The 18,249-nt window shown below is 39.4% G+C and overlaps 1 long non-coding RNA gene across 1 annotated transcript in view; it reads right to left on the bottom strand.

The window, feature by feature from the left end:
- LOC132667446 (uncharacterized) overlaps window positions 1-17,956 on the bottom strand; it is a 45,878-nt gene extending 27,922 nt beyond the window's left edge. Inside the window, exons 1-3 of the long non-coding RNA XR_009605159.3 lie at window positions 17,799-17,956; window positions 13,182-13,290; window positions 11,451-11,641 (exon numbers count right to left, since the gene is read on the bottom strand). This is a non-coding gene — a long non-coding RNA (uncharacterized LOC132667446). The remainder of the gene's footprint in view (window positions 1-11,450; window positions 11,642-13,181; window positions 13,291-17,798) is intronic.
- Between the last annotated feature and the right edge of the window lie 293 nt (window positions 17,957-18,249).

Below are 18,249 nucleotides of genomic sequence, written 5' to 3'. Positions count from 1 at the left end.
GCATCACAGTTCCTGATTTAAGCTATACTCTAAAGCTACAGTAATCAAAACAGTATGGTACTGGCATAAAAACAGAAAAATAGACCAATGGAAACAGAACTAAGACCACAAAAATAAACCCCAGCATATACAGTCAGCTAATATTTGACAAGGGGACAAGAATATTCAATGTAGAAAAGAGTCTCTTCAATGATGCTGGGATATTGGATAGTCCCATGTAAAAGATTGAAAATGGACACATATCTTGCATGCCTCACAAAAATTAACTCAATATGGATTAAAGATTTGAATGTAAGACCTGAACCCATGAAACTGCTAGAAGAAAACATAGGAATAAAGTTCCTTGACATGATTTTTTGAATATCACAGCTAAGTACAAGCAAAAAAATAAAAAGCAAGTGGGACTACATCAACTTAAAAGCTTCTGCACAGCCAAACAAATCATCAATAGAGTGAAAAGACAACCTATGAAATGGGAAAAATATTTGCAAACCATATATCTGATAAGGGGTCAATATCCAAAAAATGTAAAGAACTCATACAACTCAATAGCAAAAAAGGAAGAAATCTAAATTAAAAAATGAGCAAATCACTTAAATAGACATTTTTACAAAGAAGATATACAAAAAGTCAATAGGTACATGAAAAGATACACAACATCACTGATCATTAGGAAAATGCAATTTAAAACCATAATTAGATATCATCTCACACCCGCTAGAAAAGCCATCTTGTCAAAAGACAAGAGATAACAAGTGCTAGCATGGATATAGAGAAAAGGTAACTCTTGTAGACTCTTAATGATATTGTAAATTAAAACAGCCACTATGGAAAACATTATGCAGGATCCTCAAAAAATTAAATAGAACTATCATATAAGCCAGCAATCTCACTTCTGGGAATATATCCAAAGGGAAAAAAACTAACTCAAAAAGATATTTGTACCCCCATATTCATAGCAGCATATTATTTACAATAGCCAAGACATGGAAACAACCTCAGTGTACATCAGTGGGTGAATGGGTAAAGAAAATATGGTAGGAAAAAAAAAAAAAAAGGAAGAAAGTATGGTAGATATATACAATGGAATTTATTCAACCATAAAAAATGGGGAAAATCTACCATTTGTGACAACATGGATAGAACTTGAAGACATTATGCTAAGTGAAATAAGACAGAAAACAGAATACTGTATGATCTCACTTATCTAACTTTTTTAGATTTGTGGAATCTAAAAAACAAAAAGAAACTCAGAGAAAAAGGGATCAGACTTGTAGTTTCCAGAGGTGGAGGACATGGGAAGGAAAAATTGGAGGAAGGTGGTCAAAAGGTGCAAAATTCTAGTTATAAGATAAGTAAGTACAAGGGATACTGTACAACATGCTATAGTTAACACTGTTGTATGACACAAAGGAAAATTGTTAAGATAGTGGTTCCCAAGAGTTCTCATAAAAAGGAGAAATCTTTTTCCTTTTTTTCCTTTTTTTTTTTAATTTCCTTTATTTTATTGTACCCACATGAGAAGCTGAATGTGTGCTGAACCTATTGTGGTAATCATTTCACAATATATGTAAATCAACCCATCATGCTGTATGCCTTAAACTTAATGATATATGACAATTATTTCTCAATGAAACTGGAAAAAAAGTCTTGGCATAAATATGAATCAACACAACATAAGAGAATGACCCTTTTGGGATACCTTATATCAACAGAGATTTTTAGGGAAAGTAGAATTTGAGCCAAGGTTTAATAGGAAACACAGCACTACAATAGATTGCCAAGAGAGACTCTTCTTTTTAAGTCATCTCTACACCCAATGTGGGGCTTGAACCAAAGACTCTGAGATCAAGAGTCACATGCTCCAACCACTGAGCCAGCCAGGCACCCCCAGAGAGAATCTTTTTAAATGAAATGCCCTTTCTTATCTCTCAAAAAGTTAGTTTTAGTTGTTGGTCCTTTTGAATGAAAATTTCAGTGTCAAATGTTAGTCTTGAGTTGCGATTTAACCCAAAATAACTATAGTACATAAGGAGTCAGCTGTTTGTGCAGGTCAAATTTAATTCATACCTAAGCACTTACATGGTTTTTATTTCCTGTTCTAAGTTTTTCTCCAGCTCCTTACTTTCTAAAAATGCCTTGCATTAAAAATACTTGTTAGAGGGAAATCCAAACAGAAGAGTGTTATTTAAAAGAATACAAGGAGAAGTTGTATTTTCATTTTATCTCTGTGATGAGTAATTCTTTTAAAAGGTAGATGTGTGCTAAAGACAAAATATTTTTTTTAGATTTTCTCTAACAGCACTTGGGCACAACTTTAATGTGTGTGTATGGGATAGGGGTGCTTGGTGTGAATGTTCCTGGGATCCCTTCTGTCTAATTGAGTTCAAATTTCATGAGGTTTGAATTAAGAAGAAGTGATGTCATCTGGTCATAAAGCAATTTTATCTAAAGAAATAATATATGTTCAATCTGCATAAATAGTTGCTTAAGAAGCATAAATTAAAAATATTTCTAAGAGCTTTTTTAGTAGCTTTTTTATTCTACCCCAGACCCACACATTTGTTGGAGAAAATAAATTAGGAGGTTAAGAACATGGCTTTGGTGTCAGGCAGGTCTGGTTAACCTCTGAGCCTCTGCTTCCTCATCTGTGAAATAGGAATAATAATACGTATCTCCTAGAATTCAGTGAATACTATGTGAGGAAGTGTGAGTAAAGATTTAGGATTATGCTTGGTACATACTGTGACAGGGACTTGTTTAAGTGCCTTACTTACAATAAATGGTCCATAGTCTTAAGTGGATACTAGAATCACCTGGAGATCTTTTAAAAAGGAGATGGGAGAGATGGTTCAGATTTCCTGAAGAGATCATGATTTGCTGGTTTGGAAAGAGGCCCAGGCATTAGTGACTTTTTAAAGATCTTGAAGTGATGGCAATGTATAGCCAGGGATGAGAACCACTACCTTAGTCTTTGGTATCTACTTCCCTATAATCATTCCAGAATCCAGTTTTCAGCTTCTCGTTCTCCATACAATACCTCCGAACTTTCCAGCTCTCTGTCTCTCGTATTTCAATAAAAGACTTTTTCAACTCTGTGAGGACCCAGTGGTTCTGTCACCCTTACACCGATCCTCCCCATCCCACCAACCCTTCATTCTCTCCCTATTTAGCTTAGATTCCATGTTTCATCATTAAAATTATTCACTTACGTGTTTTCTCCGCTTCCTTGGCTCCTCCACTTCACTCACCCCATCTGGTATGGTGTCTGGATCTTCAAAGACAGCTCCCGGTGAAACATACCTTCCAGGGTCCTGTTATATCCTCCCATACTGAACCTGGCTGCTGTGTGACTCATGTTTAACAACAGAATACAGTGGAGGTAATACTGTGCCAGTCCAGGGCTATGATTTAAGAAGGTCTGGCAGCCTCCTGCTTGCATTTTGGGGAGCCCTAAGCTACTGTTTGAAATTCAGCTACCCTGCTCAAGTGATTCTGTGGAGACTCCACACAAAGGGATCATATGGAGAAGAGACGTCTCACAGAGCCAAGACACCAGCTCATCTGAGCCCCAGATGATAGCAGCCTCAGCTAACACCAGGTGATGTATGGTCAATACACATAAATATGAGAAATAACACACTGCTGTTGCTTTCAGGCATTATGTTTTAGGGCTATTCACAATGCAGCAGTAGACAAATAGAAATTTGCTCCTACCAGTTCTGTGCTGACCTAACAGAAACCTAAAATTGGTGGCATTGTCTGTGGCATTATCTGTGGGACCAGAAGGTAGAAGAGCCTTAGCAACACCATTAGTGAAGATTGGAAGGACAGCAAAAAAATTGCTACTGGGAACTGGAAAACAGGGGACCTGGGTTATGTACTAGCCAATCAACTGAAAACACTGTCACCTGTTTTATCATAAGAGTTAGAAAGGGTAGTTAATGAAGAGTGAAACTTGCTAAGGAGATTTCCAAACAGAACAAGGCTTTTGTTCAGTGAAGTGGGTTATAAGTGATAATTTAAAAACCAACCAAGTTTTTAAAGGAATTATATAAGCTTGGACCTAAAAGGACAAATGTTTCCTGTTTTCAAAAGGAAAACAGACTTTTAGGCCCCAACTTATAAAACAGGCAACAATCAGGCTGAGATGCAAACATGGCCATGTCTTATGGAAAAGGAAGGATGGTCTATGTGTAGCCAAGAGCTCAAAGAAGAGAGCAAGGACACAAGGAGAACTATTCCCAGCGAGCAAATCTCTTCCTCAGTAAATGTGTATTTTTTACTCCTGGGATGGAGAAAATTGGTTTACGTGCCCTGTTGGATTTTAGAATTGCTATGGACCAGTGACTCTTTTGCTCCCTGCCCCACTCACCTTTAAATTGTCTCTTTACACATCTTTGGATCCAGAAGAGATACACCCAAGGAGCATCAAACACACCCACTGACAGCATGCTACACTTAAAAACCCAAGCATGACACTATCATAAGGTAAAGTTTTAAAGCCTTGGGAAGGGAATAAATATGTTTTACGTATGGGAGAGATGTGAATCAGTGAAAGTCACAGGATAGATTCTGATAGCTAGTCTCCAACAATAGCCCCGAAGGTAACACAGCTTCAGGGTAGCCAACAGAATGTGGTAGAAGTGATGCTGTGCCAGTTCCAGGCATCAGACTTAAAAACTACTAGAAGCTTCTGCTCCTTTACTTTTGGTACCCTGAGCTGCCATGCAATAAGTCTGACTCCTTGCTGGAGATGCCAGGTGGAAGAGAAAAGTCCTGAGACTACACAGAGACAGAGAAGTCCAGCCATCCCAGCCCAGTCTGCCAGCCATCTTGCCAAGATACAGACTTGTGAGGGAGCTATTGTGGACATTCCAGCCCAGTCAAATCCACCATGTTAATATAGCCCTGCCTGATCCCTTGTGAAACAGAAGAAACAACAGGTCAAACCACAGACTTATGAGAAATAACAAATTGTTGCTTTAAAATTGCTATGGCTGAGGATTTTTATGCAGCAAAAGGTAACTGAAACACCTAAATTCTAAATGAACACAACTCTTCCATTTTGCATATATGGCACAGGTACATTCTCATGGATGACTGAGGCTTAAGATAAGCACAGGACCCTGTTGACTGGTCCTCCCTTAAAGCATAACCAAAATTTCAAGTGGGCAGGCACTTAGTGCTATTGAATAATAATGCTATGTGTCCCTAGTCTATGCACTCACTTGGCTATACCTTTCACTTTCTTAAGTTTTTACCTTGTCTCTTTCAAATAGCCAAGGTCTCATCCTCCACCCTCTCTCTCTGCTTTACCACCTTTGCTCCTTCCTTAACTCTTAAAATAGAAGTTACAAAAAGACAACTTCCACTAAGCTCTCCATTTTTCACCTGCCTACATCTGGGACCATATACTCTGCCTTTCCTTCTGGATCAATGGTCTATGCTTCTATTTAGTGCCAAACCCTCCCCTTTTGTGCTGGATTCCATTCTCTATCACTTTAGCACCTCTTTTTCTCTGCTTCGTCAATTTTTCCCTGTCTACTGGATCATTCCCATTAGCAAAAAAATTCTCCCGTCTCAAAGACTCCTTCCCTTGATTCCACTTTCCCATCCAATCATACTAACATATTGATGCTCCCTTTATAGCGAAATCCCTAAAAAAAAAAAAAAAAAAAAAAAAAAAAAAAAAGGTCTCATTTCCTCTCACCTATTCTTTTTAAAATTCACTCTGATAAGGAATTCACCCAACCACTTCGCTAAATGATTTGTAGAGTCACCAATGACCTCCCTTCCAGTTGATAAATCAAAAAGCCGATTCTCATTTATTTTATTTGAACTATCAGCATCATTTGACATGGTTGATACTCCTTTTCTTGGAATCACTATCTTTACTTGATTTCCAAGATGCATGCTCTTTTGGATTACCTCCATTACCCTAGCTCCTCCTTTAAGTCTTCTTTACTGGTTCATCCTCATTTCACAATATCTAAAAGTTGGACTGTCTCACAACTTGATCCATAGACTCCTCCTCCTCTGCACACACTTGTTTATATCATCCACTCTCGTGACTTCAAAAACCATCTACATGCTGCTGTTGACCTCAAATGCATGTTTCTAATCCTAATCTCTCCTTTAAAGTCCAGGCTCCTATCTGCTCATTCAACAATGGGCTTTTCAAATTTAACATGTCTAAAGTGAACTCGTGTCTTTCTTCCTCATACCACAACTAATTTCTCTCTTTTCTTTCCTAGTCTTAACTCTGTACTTCCCTTTACTCAGGCCAAAAACCCTAGAGTCATCCTTAACTCTTTTCTTTCTCCCACACTACACATTCAGTCAATTGGCAAATACTGTTGACTCTAGCTTTAAAATATGTTGAAAATGGGGCCACTCCTCACTCCTGCACCACTGTCACTCCGTCCAAGCTATCATCGTCTCCTGCATGGATTGTTGCAACTGCTTCCTAACCAGTCTCCCTACTTTCCTACAGTCTTTTCTCAGTACAGCAACCAAAGTGATCCTTTGAGAATGTGAGTCAGACCATGTCACTTTACCACTCAAAGCCTCCAATGTCTCCCATGTCACTCAAAGTTAGAACCCTTACACTGCTTATAGGGTCCTAAAAAAAACCTGTAATGCTCACCCCCATGTCTCTGACCTCGTGTCTCACTTCCCTTCCCTTCCTTTTTCTACTTCAGCCCATCTGGGTTTCTTAGACTCTCCAGGCAGGTGTCAAGATTTTTGTACTTGCTTTCTGCCTGTAACGTTCTTCTCCTAAATATCTTTGTGCTTGCTCCTTCATCTCCTTCTATATTCAAAAATACACTTCCAGTGATGTTTTCCCAGATAATATTTTCTAGAAGCTCCAAGCATTCCCTAATATTCATTTCCTGCTTTGTCTTTCACTATAGCAATCATTCCAGTTGTGTGTACATATAGGAAATTTTTGCTTCGAATCTCTGCTAAAATGCAAGCTCCACAAGCAGGAATTTGTCTTCTTTTTATTCACAATTGTTTCATCGTCAAGAACCGTGCCTAGCACATAGCAGATGTTTCTTGAATGAATGCATGAGTAGCCCTAATAAAAATACAAATTCTAGAACTGACACACTCAATAACATGGGTGAACATCAAAAACATTATGCTGAGCTACAGAAACCAGATGCAAAAGAGTGCATACTGTATGAATCCATCTATATAAAGCACTAGAAAAGACAAAGCTAATCTATAATGACAGAAAACAAATTAGTGGATTCCAGAGGCTGGGGGTGGGTGAGAAAATTGACTGGGAAGGAATACAAGAGAACTTTTGGGGCTGATGAAAATGTTTTTTATTTTGGCTGTGCTGGTGGTGATACAGATATATACATTTGTCAAAACTTCTTGAATTTTGTACTTAAAATGGGCACATTTTGTTGTGTGTTAAGTTATACTTCAGTAAACTTGATTTTATATATTTGTATTTATAAAAACACAAATTCTGGGGGCGCCTGGATGGCTCAGTGAGTTAAGTGTCTGACCGGCTCAGGTCATGATCTCACAGTCTCTGAGTTCGAGCCCCACATCCGGCTCTGTGCTGACAGCTCAGAGCCTGGAGCCTGCTTCAGATTCTGTGTCTCCCTCTCTCTCTGCCCCTCCCCCAACTCACACTCTGTCTCTCTCCCTCGCTCAAAAATAAATAAACATTTTTAAAAATTTAAAAAAAAACACAAATTCTGGAGTTAGGACCATATGTCATCAGGGTTAGTAAGAGAATGCCAGAAATATGGAGTTTATTTATGTCTTTGGGGTCATAAGATTCACACAGTGATTTCAAGTGCAAAATAAATAAATCTCACAAACAGTTAACTATAACAAACACAGTATTTAGAGAGCACCACATAAATTATCCTTCCCTCCTTGCCAATGTAAGCAATGTGTTATATCTTTAGGACATATCAGCCAAATGTGTCATGCCACAGGTATAATTCTTCAATGTTTTTTTCTGTCAGCAAGATTCATTCATTTGTCTCTCTTACCAAATAGGATGTGTAATTAAATTTCTATTAAAATAAAGCCAGCACGGGAGGGGATGCATCTATAGGGACAAGGAGGCAATACAATGCCCCATATATCCCTTCATGTCCTAACAGGCAATTTAAAATGAGAATTTAATACAGAAAAATTTAAAAACCTTTAAGAACAGTAAACTTAACTATTTTAGAGAATTTGAGAAATTGGCACTTTTTAAAATCAAGAATTTTTGCGGACCATGCTCAAAAAATATATTTCCAATAAATTTTAAGTTAGGGAGTTCCAAAATACGTATTATGTATATGTTACACAAAAATAAATATAACAAATAATACACAGTAAAGTGACAAAACACTTCCGTGAACTTGAAAAGAGACTAATTGATGGAGACATTGTGACTCCTAAACGGGCCTATTCTCCCTAAAGTAAGCAATAAAGGAAATAATTGTTACAGCAAAACAGCTAACAGTCTGAGTAAAAACTTCTTGAATTTTGCACTTAAAATGGTCACATTCTAGAGAATTCTGCTAAGTGAAGAAAGCTGATCCAAAAAAGTTACATACTGTATGAGTACATTTCTATAACACTCTTGAAATGGCAACATTATAGAAACAGAGCATAGATTGATGGTTGAAGGGGGTTAAGGAAGTGGATGGGAGCAGGAGGGAAGTGAGCGGGAAGTGAGTGTGCCCATGAAAAGCCAACAGGAGGGGTCTTCCTGGTGGTAGAAATAAATGTTCTGTATATCGATTGTATCAATGTCAGTATCCTGGTTGGTATTGTACTGCAGTACACTGGGGGAAACTGAGAAAAGGGGTGCAGAAGATCTCTCGTTTTATTTATCACAACTACATGCACATCTACAATTACCTCAAAATCGAAAGTTTAATTTTAAAAAATTGAATCAATTTCTTTCTTTTTTTTTTTCAATATTTATTTATTTTGAGAGACAGAGAGGACAGAGAGTGCAGGCAGGAGGGGCAGAGAAGGAGAGGGAGACAGAGAATCCCAAGCAGGGTCCACACCACAGAGCTTGGTCTCACCACCCATGAGATCACGACCTGAAATTAAGAGTTGGATGCTTAACCTACTGAGCCACCCAGGCACCCCAAATCAATTTCTTAACCATTTGGGAAAAAAATGAAGTTATTCCCCTATTTCATTTTTGAAATCAAAACTACTTCCACGGGTGCCCAGATGTCTCAGTCAGTTGAGCATCCCACTCTTGATTTCGGCTCAGGTCACATTCTGGTGGTTCATGGAATCGAGCCCTTGCCAGGCTCAGCATTGATAGTGCGGAGCCAGCTTGGGATTCTCTCTCACTCTCTCTGCCCCTCCCCTCCCCCCAATCTCTCAAAATAAATAAATAAACTTAACAAAAAAACCTAATTCCAGATTGGAGAGTTAAATATAAAAACAGCTCATAGCCACCGTTTATTGAGCAAATACTGTACATCAGGTATATTTATATATATTCTCAGTTCATCCATCCAACAAACTTGTGAAAGAGGTTTATTATCCACAGTTTGCCAGAGAGGAAAATTAGGATTTCCCAAATTTTTATACTAAGAAAAGAAAAATTTACAAATAAGAGAAAAATGCACAACAATGTGTTAGCTCTGATTTGGATGAATATGATTCTAAGTATTTTAATTTCTTCTGTAATTATTTATATGCAATGGGTTGTCTGTAACGAACATATTTTATGTCTAAATTTTTTTAAGGTTGGGCAAAAGTAATAAAATATGTAATTTTTGTCAAGGACAAGGAACAAGTTAGTAAGGATGTGTGGCTCACGCAGCACAACACCAAAGCTCTAGCTTAGCATAAACTGTGTTTTAATAATTGCTGCAATGAGCATTAATAATGTTTAAAGATGTTTTAAAAAATAACAATTACAATTACAAAGGAGAAACTGGGCAACATTTAGGAAATGACTGAATGGTTGAGACACACATTTTTTTGAAAGGTGGAGCTTGTAATTACTAATTACTTTTGTTTTCATAGCTGCCCAGCTGAAGTAAGAGAGACAGGCAGTCCTGAGGCTGGTCAATCATAATCTTCTAGGGGAGGGTAACCAGTGCCTGGATTTGGTGACAGCAGTGGGGAGACGAAGGGGGAGACAGAGATCGGAAAAGCTAGGAAGGAAGCAGGTAAGACTTGGTGATTCATTAGCAATAAAGAACAATGGGCAGAGAAAAGCCAAAGTGTGATGTAATAGAAAAAACAACACTGCTGATGGTCTTGGTGTTGCCATGACCCGGATATGGAGGCTCAGGACAGTCATCTTAACATTCTCTTGTCTTCATTGTCCTCAACCCTAGAATGAATGGGTAGCTCTAAAACTTCTCCAATCTCTCCCAGATCCAACGCTTTGAAGCTGGGTTATCAGAACAAGCACAGTAGTAACCTTAACAGAAATTTAGGAAGAAACCTGATCCCAAAGGCTGAGATGCAGCTTCTGATGATACCACTGTTGCGTGACCTTGAACAAATTACTGAACCGCTTTGTGCACCAGTTTCCGTTGTAAAATGGGAATTAGAAAAATAGTGCCTATCTCATAGGGTTGTCCCACATAAACCTGTAAGCCTGGGACATTGTAAGTCCCAATAGATACGCTCAATTAATACCAGTGCCATCCATGCTTAGAATTGACCACAACTACACCTCGTAGTCCCAGCACAGGGATTCTTGAGATGCCAAAACTTTTGTCATAGCATTCGACTGTTTCACCTTTCTAACACAACGATACGTTATAGGGGGAAATGTCCGATGTTTATAGGAATATGGCACGTAGGTATCTGGAATTTGGGTGGCTGAGTCATCAGACAAGAGTTATGGTCTTCAGATACTACTTCCTAAAAGTAAGTGCTGGTTGTCACGTCCACTCTTTCTAGCCCTGCACCATCACATCCTAATATTTGTCATAGGTATTACCCTAAAGCAACAGAACATAAAGATCTGAGTCATTTTGAAAAAAATAAGTGTTGATCCAGCAGCTGTAACCGTCAGAAACAAACCACTCTGACAACAGCAGATACCCATGTACCAGATGGAGAGAGTGTGTGACCAATCTCCCATTGCCATTACTTGCTGTGAAATGCATGAAGCAAGAACAGGAAGGGATGCAAATTTATACATGCACATGGATTTCCTCCCTGCCCGGCCCCAGGCTGTTCCTTACCTGACTCTCATCATAGGGACTCTCATCATAGGGGTGGCAGTTCAAATAATGTTTGTCAACTAAGAAAAACAGTAACTGTTTGCCTAGGATTGCAGGAGGAACACTAAGCACAAGTGGGTCAAGCCTTGGAGGAGAAGGTACCAGCAAGGAAACAGTATTTAGTACAAACATCTTGATAGTAAAATCATAGAATACATCTATATAAAAAATGTAGAGAATTTTTTTATCCTTTAAGATTCAACCTACCGAATTTTATAAAATCCGTTATTTCAGAGCCAACTTTCAATTTCAGCTTCAGTGAGGCTGCATGCGCCCGGCACTCTAAGCTCCATCCAGAACAGTGCTAAGGGTACTTTCCAGTCTCAAGTCAGGGTAATCATCTTGAAGTTCCCTCAACTTCGTTTTAAAGGCCACCAAAATTGCCCATCTGGAAATTTCTATATTAAAAAGGAGAGATGGCAGTTAAATAATTCTTTTTGTGTGTTTGTTTCTCTCTCTAGTGGCAAAGAATATTTTTGTTTCACCTCTGCTTTTTAAAACGTTTTCATCGCTCTTAAAATTATACACTGAATAGCCAGAGTGGTGGCATCAGACCTTAGTGTCGCTCATTAAAAAGGTTCATAAGTGAAAAAAGCAATCCAGTGTTTGTGTCTTCCTGACTCCCTACAACACAAAGTACCACCATCAGCTCAGGAGTTCAGATCCAACCATCATGAGCATTCCCCCTGGGACCTTGAACACTTGCTCTTAGTAACACATTGAAATTCCTGATTTTTTTCTCCCTGCTGACAAGCAAAGCTATCAAGAGGAGGGTGAGTGTTGGAACCACTGCATAAGTACCCATTTCCCTATATTAAAACTCTTGTATCCTTAAAATATTTGGAGGTATTTCTATTTCCAACTCTTAACTTGAACTGATAATAATGTAACTTGTCTAGGACAGAGGAGCCCAGGGGATGGTCCCACCATAGCATCACACAATGAATTACTTTTTCTGAGGTGTGAAAATACATATTAGAATTGGTTATCGGGCCACCCTACTTCTTCTTTTTCTTTTCTTCTTAAATTTTTTAATGTTTTGTTTATTTTTGAGAGAGAGACAGAGCGTGAGTGGGGGGAGGGGCAAAGAGAGAGGGAGAATCCGAAGTAGGCTCCAGGCTCTGAGCTGTCAGCACAGAGTCCAGTTGCGGAGTTTGAACCCTCGAACAGTGAGATCATGACCTGAGCCAAAGTCAGACAATTAACCACCTGAGCCACCCAGGAGCCCTGCCACTGTACTTTTTCTGAGTTATTTTTGTTGATGTTTCCATTATTCCTGTTCTCCTAAGTATTGAAAAATCAGTGAAATCAACACAAACAGCACAGTCAGGAATTCTTCAAAAAATGGAATTTTTCTTTATGCTCATTTTTCTAATAAATAATTGAAAGGAGATGACATTCATGGATCTTGGTAGGATTGTGGAAGTATTTGGCTGGGAGCCATAAAGTCAATGGTCAGGTGTTTCCTAATAATGAATAACTTGCCTAGACTTTACAGAACACAACATGTTGTCACTTCTCTGTTATTGTGTCAGTTTCAAATATGAGAAAATTGAGACTCAGGAAATTTTAGTCAAGGTAAACAGCAAGTGGTCAAGTAAGGACTCAAATTGGGATATTCTGTCCCAGGATATGCCCTATCCTAGAACAGTGCTCTATCCACACTGCTCTTCTGTACATTAGAGATCAGGCCAAAAAATTGTAGGTGGTATTTTGTATACATAAATATATATAAAATAAATACGTATATAAAACATTATGAATATGTGTATATGTGTTGTTTGCATGTGTGTTTCTTAATTAACCTCTGTCAAATACTGACCTTCACCTTTGGAAATTGCAAGGAGAGAATGGCACATTAGGGCTTCATGTTCCTATTCTGTTTTCTATTTTTAGATTAGCTGTATGCAAATTGAGTCACTTTAAGCCTGAGCTCACCTGGTAGTCCTCTTTACAGCTCCCCTCTCTCTTCCTTTTTCTCTTTCTCTTCTTGTCTATCCTGTACTTGGACATTGTTCTTCTGTATCACATGGTATCAAAAGCCTTCCTGAAATAGGGCAAATAAATTCTCTCTTCGTTTGGGTTATCTCAAACCTCTTGAAGGGCTTCATTTTCTGTATGGGGTTGACATTCTTAATCATTTGGGAGATCTTCTGATAGAGCCTTCTGTGATTTTTTTTTTTTTTTTTTTGTAGTTTCTTCCTTTAGTACGGGTGTGACTATAACCAAAGCAGTTGGAAGCAGAGCCAGATGTGGAGGTGTGGTGAAATAGATTATTTTAGAGAGAGAGAGAGAATGTGTGTGTGAGAGAGAGAGAGCGCATGTGCATGTTCATGTGCAAGGGAGAGAGACAGACAGACAGACAGAGAATCTTAAGCAGACTCAACGTTCAGCCCGGAGCCCGACTCAGGGCTTGATCCCATGACCCTGGGATCATGACCTGAGCTGAAATCAAGAGTCAGACACTCAACCAACTGAGCCACCCAGCCCTACAATGAAGCAGATTCTTAAACTCAGTCTATCTCAAACTTGAGAGAAAGTGGATGAACCACAACAAAATAGTAACTCTTGTTCCTTTATTTCTCTTCCGCTACTTGAGAGTCTTTACTAACAAGATCAGCCATAGGATGGTGTTCTATTGTTTCAACTTGCTACATGTGTTAAAAAATGATGAAAGAAGATAATTTAGGTGATACAGATGAACTTTATTTACACTTCATGAAGCAGACAGTCTCCTTTCCAAGAACGGCTAAATGAAGCCGAAGACAGGAAACTTTTATAAGATAAAGAATCAAGAACAAACAAGAGAAAAATAAGAAAAATCTAGTTTTCTGGTGTCACACAGCCAACCTTGTTTGGGGTGAGAGGACCCAGAGTTGGCTTGACGTTTGGGAATTGGCAGCCTGGATATACTTTGTTTCTGGTCAAACTGAACATTTACAGGGACAGAAAAGTTATCGAAGTCTCAGTTTGTTGACACAGAGCCCTGGGCAGGAGCATCTGCATCTTGAGCCTAGAAAGTTATTTCAACACGTGTGATTTTTTTAAAAAATCATTAAATGACGTGTTATAATGTTTTTAACCACGTGGCACTCTCAAACAGCGTGAGAGAAGTGTGTAACTACCAGTATTGCACATTGCTCCAGGTGGGTGCTACCTTTCCATCTCCCACCAAGTTTGAACATGTGAAAAGGTAAGAAAATGCTGTCAAGAAGTCAGTTGGCAAGTGAGAAGCATGCAAACCAGGGAGGAAGAGCAAACAGATTAGATGGTGGGACCTGGACCAGAAAGACCGGGACAGCCTTGAACCATGGACCAGAAACAATAACAAAAAATACTAGTGATTCGAGCAAAGACGTTCACCTATGTGTCACGAAGCAGCTGCTGAGAGTGGAAGAGGCTAACATTTGCTGAGTATTTTCCTGATACTGTGCCCCCTTCAGTGTGCTTTTCCTCGAGTTATCTTGTAAGTTATAGTAAAAGCACACCCTTGGAGTATGATTTTTACCTAGTGGGGTAAGATAATGCAAGGTTAATGAGAACAGAAGCTGGCCTGATGCACTGTATTTGCATTCATGTTATGAGGAGGCACATTATTTTGGGTTTTATTGCAGTAAATGTGAAGAGTGGCAGGACTTCTGGTGTTCAGTGAGCCCCATACTGCTGAGATGCTGCATATGTAAAATTAGAACTGATGAGGTGAGAACTACATTGTCTTCTCTGTAAAGACCACATTGGAAGTCCTGCTTCAAATTCCCAAGACTATTCTCTAGGTGAAATAAAAGCAAGTAGGACCACCTTCAGAAGAGAAGACAGTGGGGTACAAGTTCTAAAGTCACCACACTACAAATCACATATGGTCAACTTTATCTTTGGAATTCCTTGAATTGACTTTACATTGCCAGCACCTGGGTCATGTAAAGAACAACAGCCAAAAATTAACTCCTTTTGTTGCTCTGTGTATGCTGTCTATGGATTCCCTTTTTCTCGTTCGAGTGTAAATAGGGAGGGAGAATAAAGGAATTTCCCCCGACCCCTTTTTTTTTTAATTTTTGATGTTTATCTATTTTTGAGAGTGAAAGAGACAGAGCACGAGTGGGGGAGGGGCAGAGAGAGGGAGACACAGAATCTGAAGCTGTCAGCACAGAGCCTGATGCGGGACTCAAACCCATGAACTGTGAGATCATGACCTGAGCCCAAGTTGGATGCTCAACGTACTAAGCCACTCAGTCCCTGCCCCCTACCATCAACACTTAATTGTTGTTTGGTGCAACACAGATATCACTGAATTTCTGTAAGTTAAATGAGGTTTGGTACAACTCCACTGTTACTAAGAGGCTCAAAACCATGTCATATAACTCAAAGAATTATAGATACTGAGTGTTAGAGCAACATAATCACTGAAGACCCTTTAACTACCTTAAAGTATTTAGAGGACTATCCTATGAAAGAGGAATTAGAACACAGATGGTCATTCTCAAACATTTATTACCAGTTGTTGCCATGGCTATCTGGAGCTCTATATTTAAAAGAATGTGAGACAGGATGCCTGGGTGGCTCAGTGGGTTAAGCGTCTGACTTCGGGTCATGATCTCACATTTCGTGAGTTTGAGCCCCGCATTAGGCTTTGTACTGACAGCTCAGAGCCTGGAGCCTGCTTCGGATTCTGTGTCTCCCTCTCTCTCTGCCCCTCCCCCACTCACACTCTGTCTTTCTCGCTCTCAAAAATAAATTAATTAAAAAAAAGAAGAAGAAGAAGAATGTGAGACAACATCCAAGGTCAGTGAGAAAGAATTCTGCTTGACAATGATGTCTGTCCGACACTTGAAAGAAAGCCAGTGCCCAGGTGTTGCATGTGATGGAAACACAGTAACTATAGTTGACATATACTGAGCACTTGCAAGAATTCACATGAGGTTGGGAATGCTGTTTTCTGTCATTACATTGAGAAGTCAGAAAAGTCAGTCTGGAAAGAGAAAGAACAATAGAGCTAATTTTCAGAAATGAGCAAACTTAGCACCTTTAAGAGCATTCTCCCTCATTCCTGGTAAGTTTCCACTTGTCTTTCATTTCCCTCCTAAAGAAATCCATGTATCCTTGCAGTAAATTTCCCTTTTTGGCCTTAGCTCGTCATGTAGGTTTCTGGCTTTTGCAATCAAGCAATCCCTAGAGGTCTATGTCTTGGTGGTATATTTCAATCTCATTTAATTCAGTTTAACCAATATGTATTTAATGCTTACTATGCTTCTTATGTTCAATAATTTGGGTTGAGTTATGAGTCTGGCCTATGACTAGAATCTATGGAAGATTCAAAGGGAATAGTAGTCATAGATTATGAAAAAACATAAATTAAACAAGACAGAACGTAATGAGAGTTCTTAGATCTTCCCACCCCAGGTATGTATTCTGAGTCATCTTTAACATTCTGTCCAACTTGTGCTAGTTGGCAAGAGGTATGAGCAGCCGTGGCTGAGAAAGAGCCCTTTTCTAGTGCAAAGCTGAGGGACGAGAAGAAGTTTGACCCAGGCAATAACAGCCAGAGGTGAGGCTCTCTGACAATGACGAACACAATCTAGTGAAGCCCTTTAATTAAGCAAGATCTTAAAAAAAAAAAAAAAAAAAAAAATTCAGAAACTCCTGCCTTAATCTCTGAAGATAAAAAACCTCACTCCAAGTCCTAAATTGATTCATTGTCCATGATGACTGAGATGCCAGTAGAGCTTTCATCCCACAAAAGCATTACCAGGACCCAGCTGATTAAAAAGTTAACCAAAACCCCCATCCCAAGTTAGAACCCTTACCTCTAGGAAGAGCCCGAGGGGAATAATAAACATACACTTTCTGTTTGTGTTCTGACTACACAGAAAAGCAGAGCAAATCCAAACCAAGTCCAAAGTTGGGAAGGAAACTCTTTTAATTGGCCATGAGCAACCAAACTTCCTCTTCTTAGTTAACTGTGCTCAAGTAACTGACACCAGAAACAGTGCCACTGCTGTCCCCAAATCAAATGCCTCAGCTTCCATCCCCACCTGAAAATGGATTCCACAAAGCTCCTCATGCTGCTTGCTCTGAACTGAAGTCTTTGCACAGTGTCAGGTGAGCAGAGCCTGGGTTACATGCTCAGGCCCTACCTACAAGAGATGAGGGAAAAACAAGCTACCGCCTTTACTCATGGGGTGGCAGGGGCCGTAAAGTGGGAAGTTCTCCACACTCAGGAAAGCTGTTCAAAAGGTTCTAGGCAGGCAAAAATGTGCAAATGTCCATCACATCACCCAGAGGACTTATTCCTTGGGCCTAAAATTCAACCAGTTAATAACCTAGTTTGGTAAAAGTCTGCCAACCATCCTCCAGGAACGATTCTCCCCTTCTTCTTCTTAGTAGGATGACTGCCTCCAAATTCAACTGGATACATGCTTCTCAGCTAGACTCTATATTTCCCAGCCTGCTTCTCAAGCGTGGCCATGTGACTCAATTCTCACCAATGAGATGATAGAAAAGGTGGCAGGTGTGACTCCTCAATCTTTTCTTAAAGATGACAACACTTAGCCTTTTTACCTTCTCTTTTCTTCTTCCTTCTTCAGTTGGACCAGCCGCCTTGGATCTAACTATGTTGACATTGTTAGAACACACCCACAGCCCTGGTTCCTAGATGACCTCACAGAGCAGTGGTTCCTGGGTGACCTTGCAGGGCAGTGCTGCCTGTCCAGCCCTTTGAGAACACTATTCTTTGGGCTGTTACATGAAAAAGAAATAACTTTTCTCTAATTTAACAGGTGCATTTCATGGGCTCTTGGTTACAGCAGTTGTGGACATCCCACTAATATGTTAAGTCGTTTCAAGAGATAGCACGTATGTTTCTGGATCTCTTGAGATGCCTAAAGTGCTAGACGTAGACTCGTAGGCTACTGGTATTGATTGCTTTCTCAAGAAATGCATAATAAGAATCCTGCAGTAGACCTAAGTGAAGTTCTAAATCTCCAGGTCAGTGCATGGAATACAGAGGGCA

The sequence above is a fragment of the Panthera onca genome, chromosome B2, assembly GCF_046562875.1.
Source record: "Panthera onca isolate mPanOnc1 chromosome B2, mPanOnc1 haplotype 2, whole genome shotgun sequence".
NCBI classification, from domain to species: domain Eukaryota; kingdom Metazoa; phylum Chordata; class Mammalia; order Carnivora; family Felidae; genus Panthera; species Panthera onca.
Note: the sequence above shows the minus strand (reverse complement) of the source record. Positions and strands in the feature narration are given on the sequence as shown.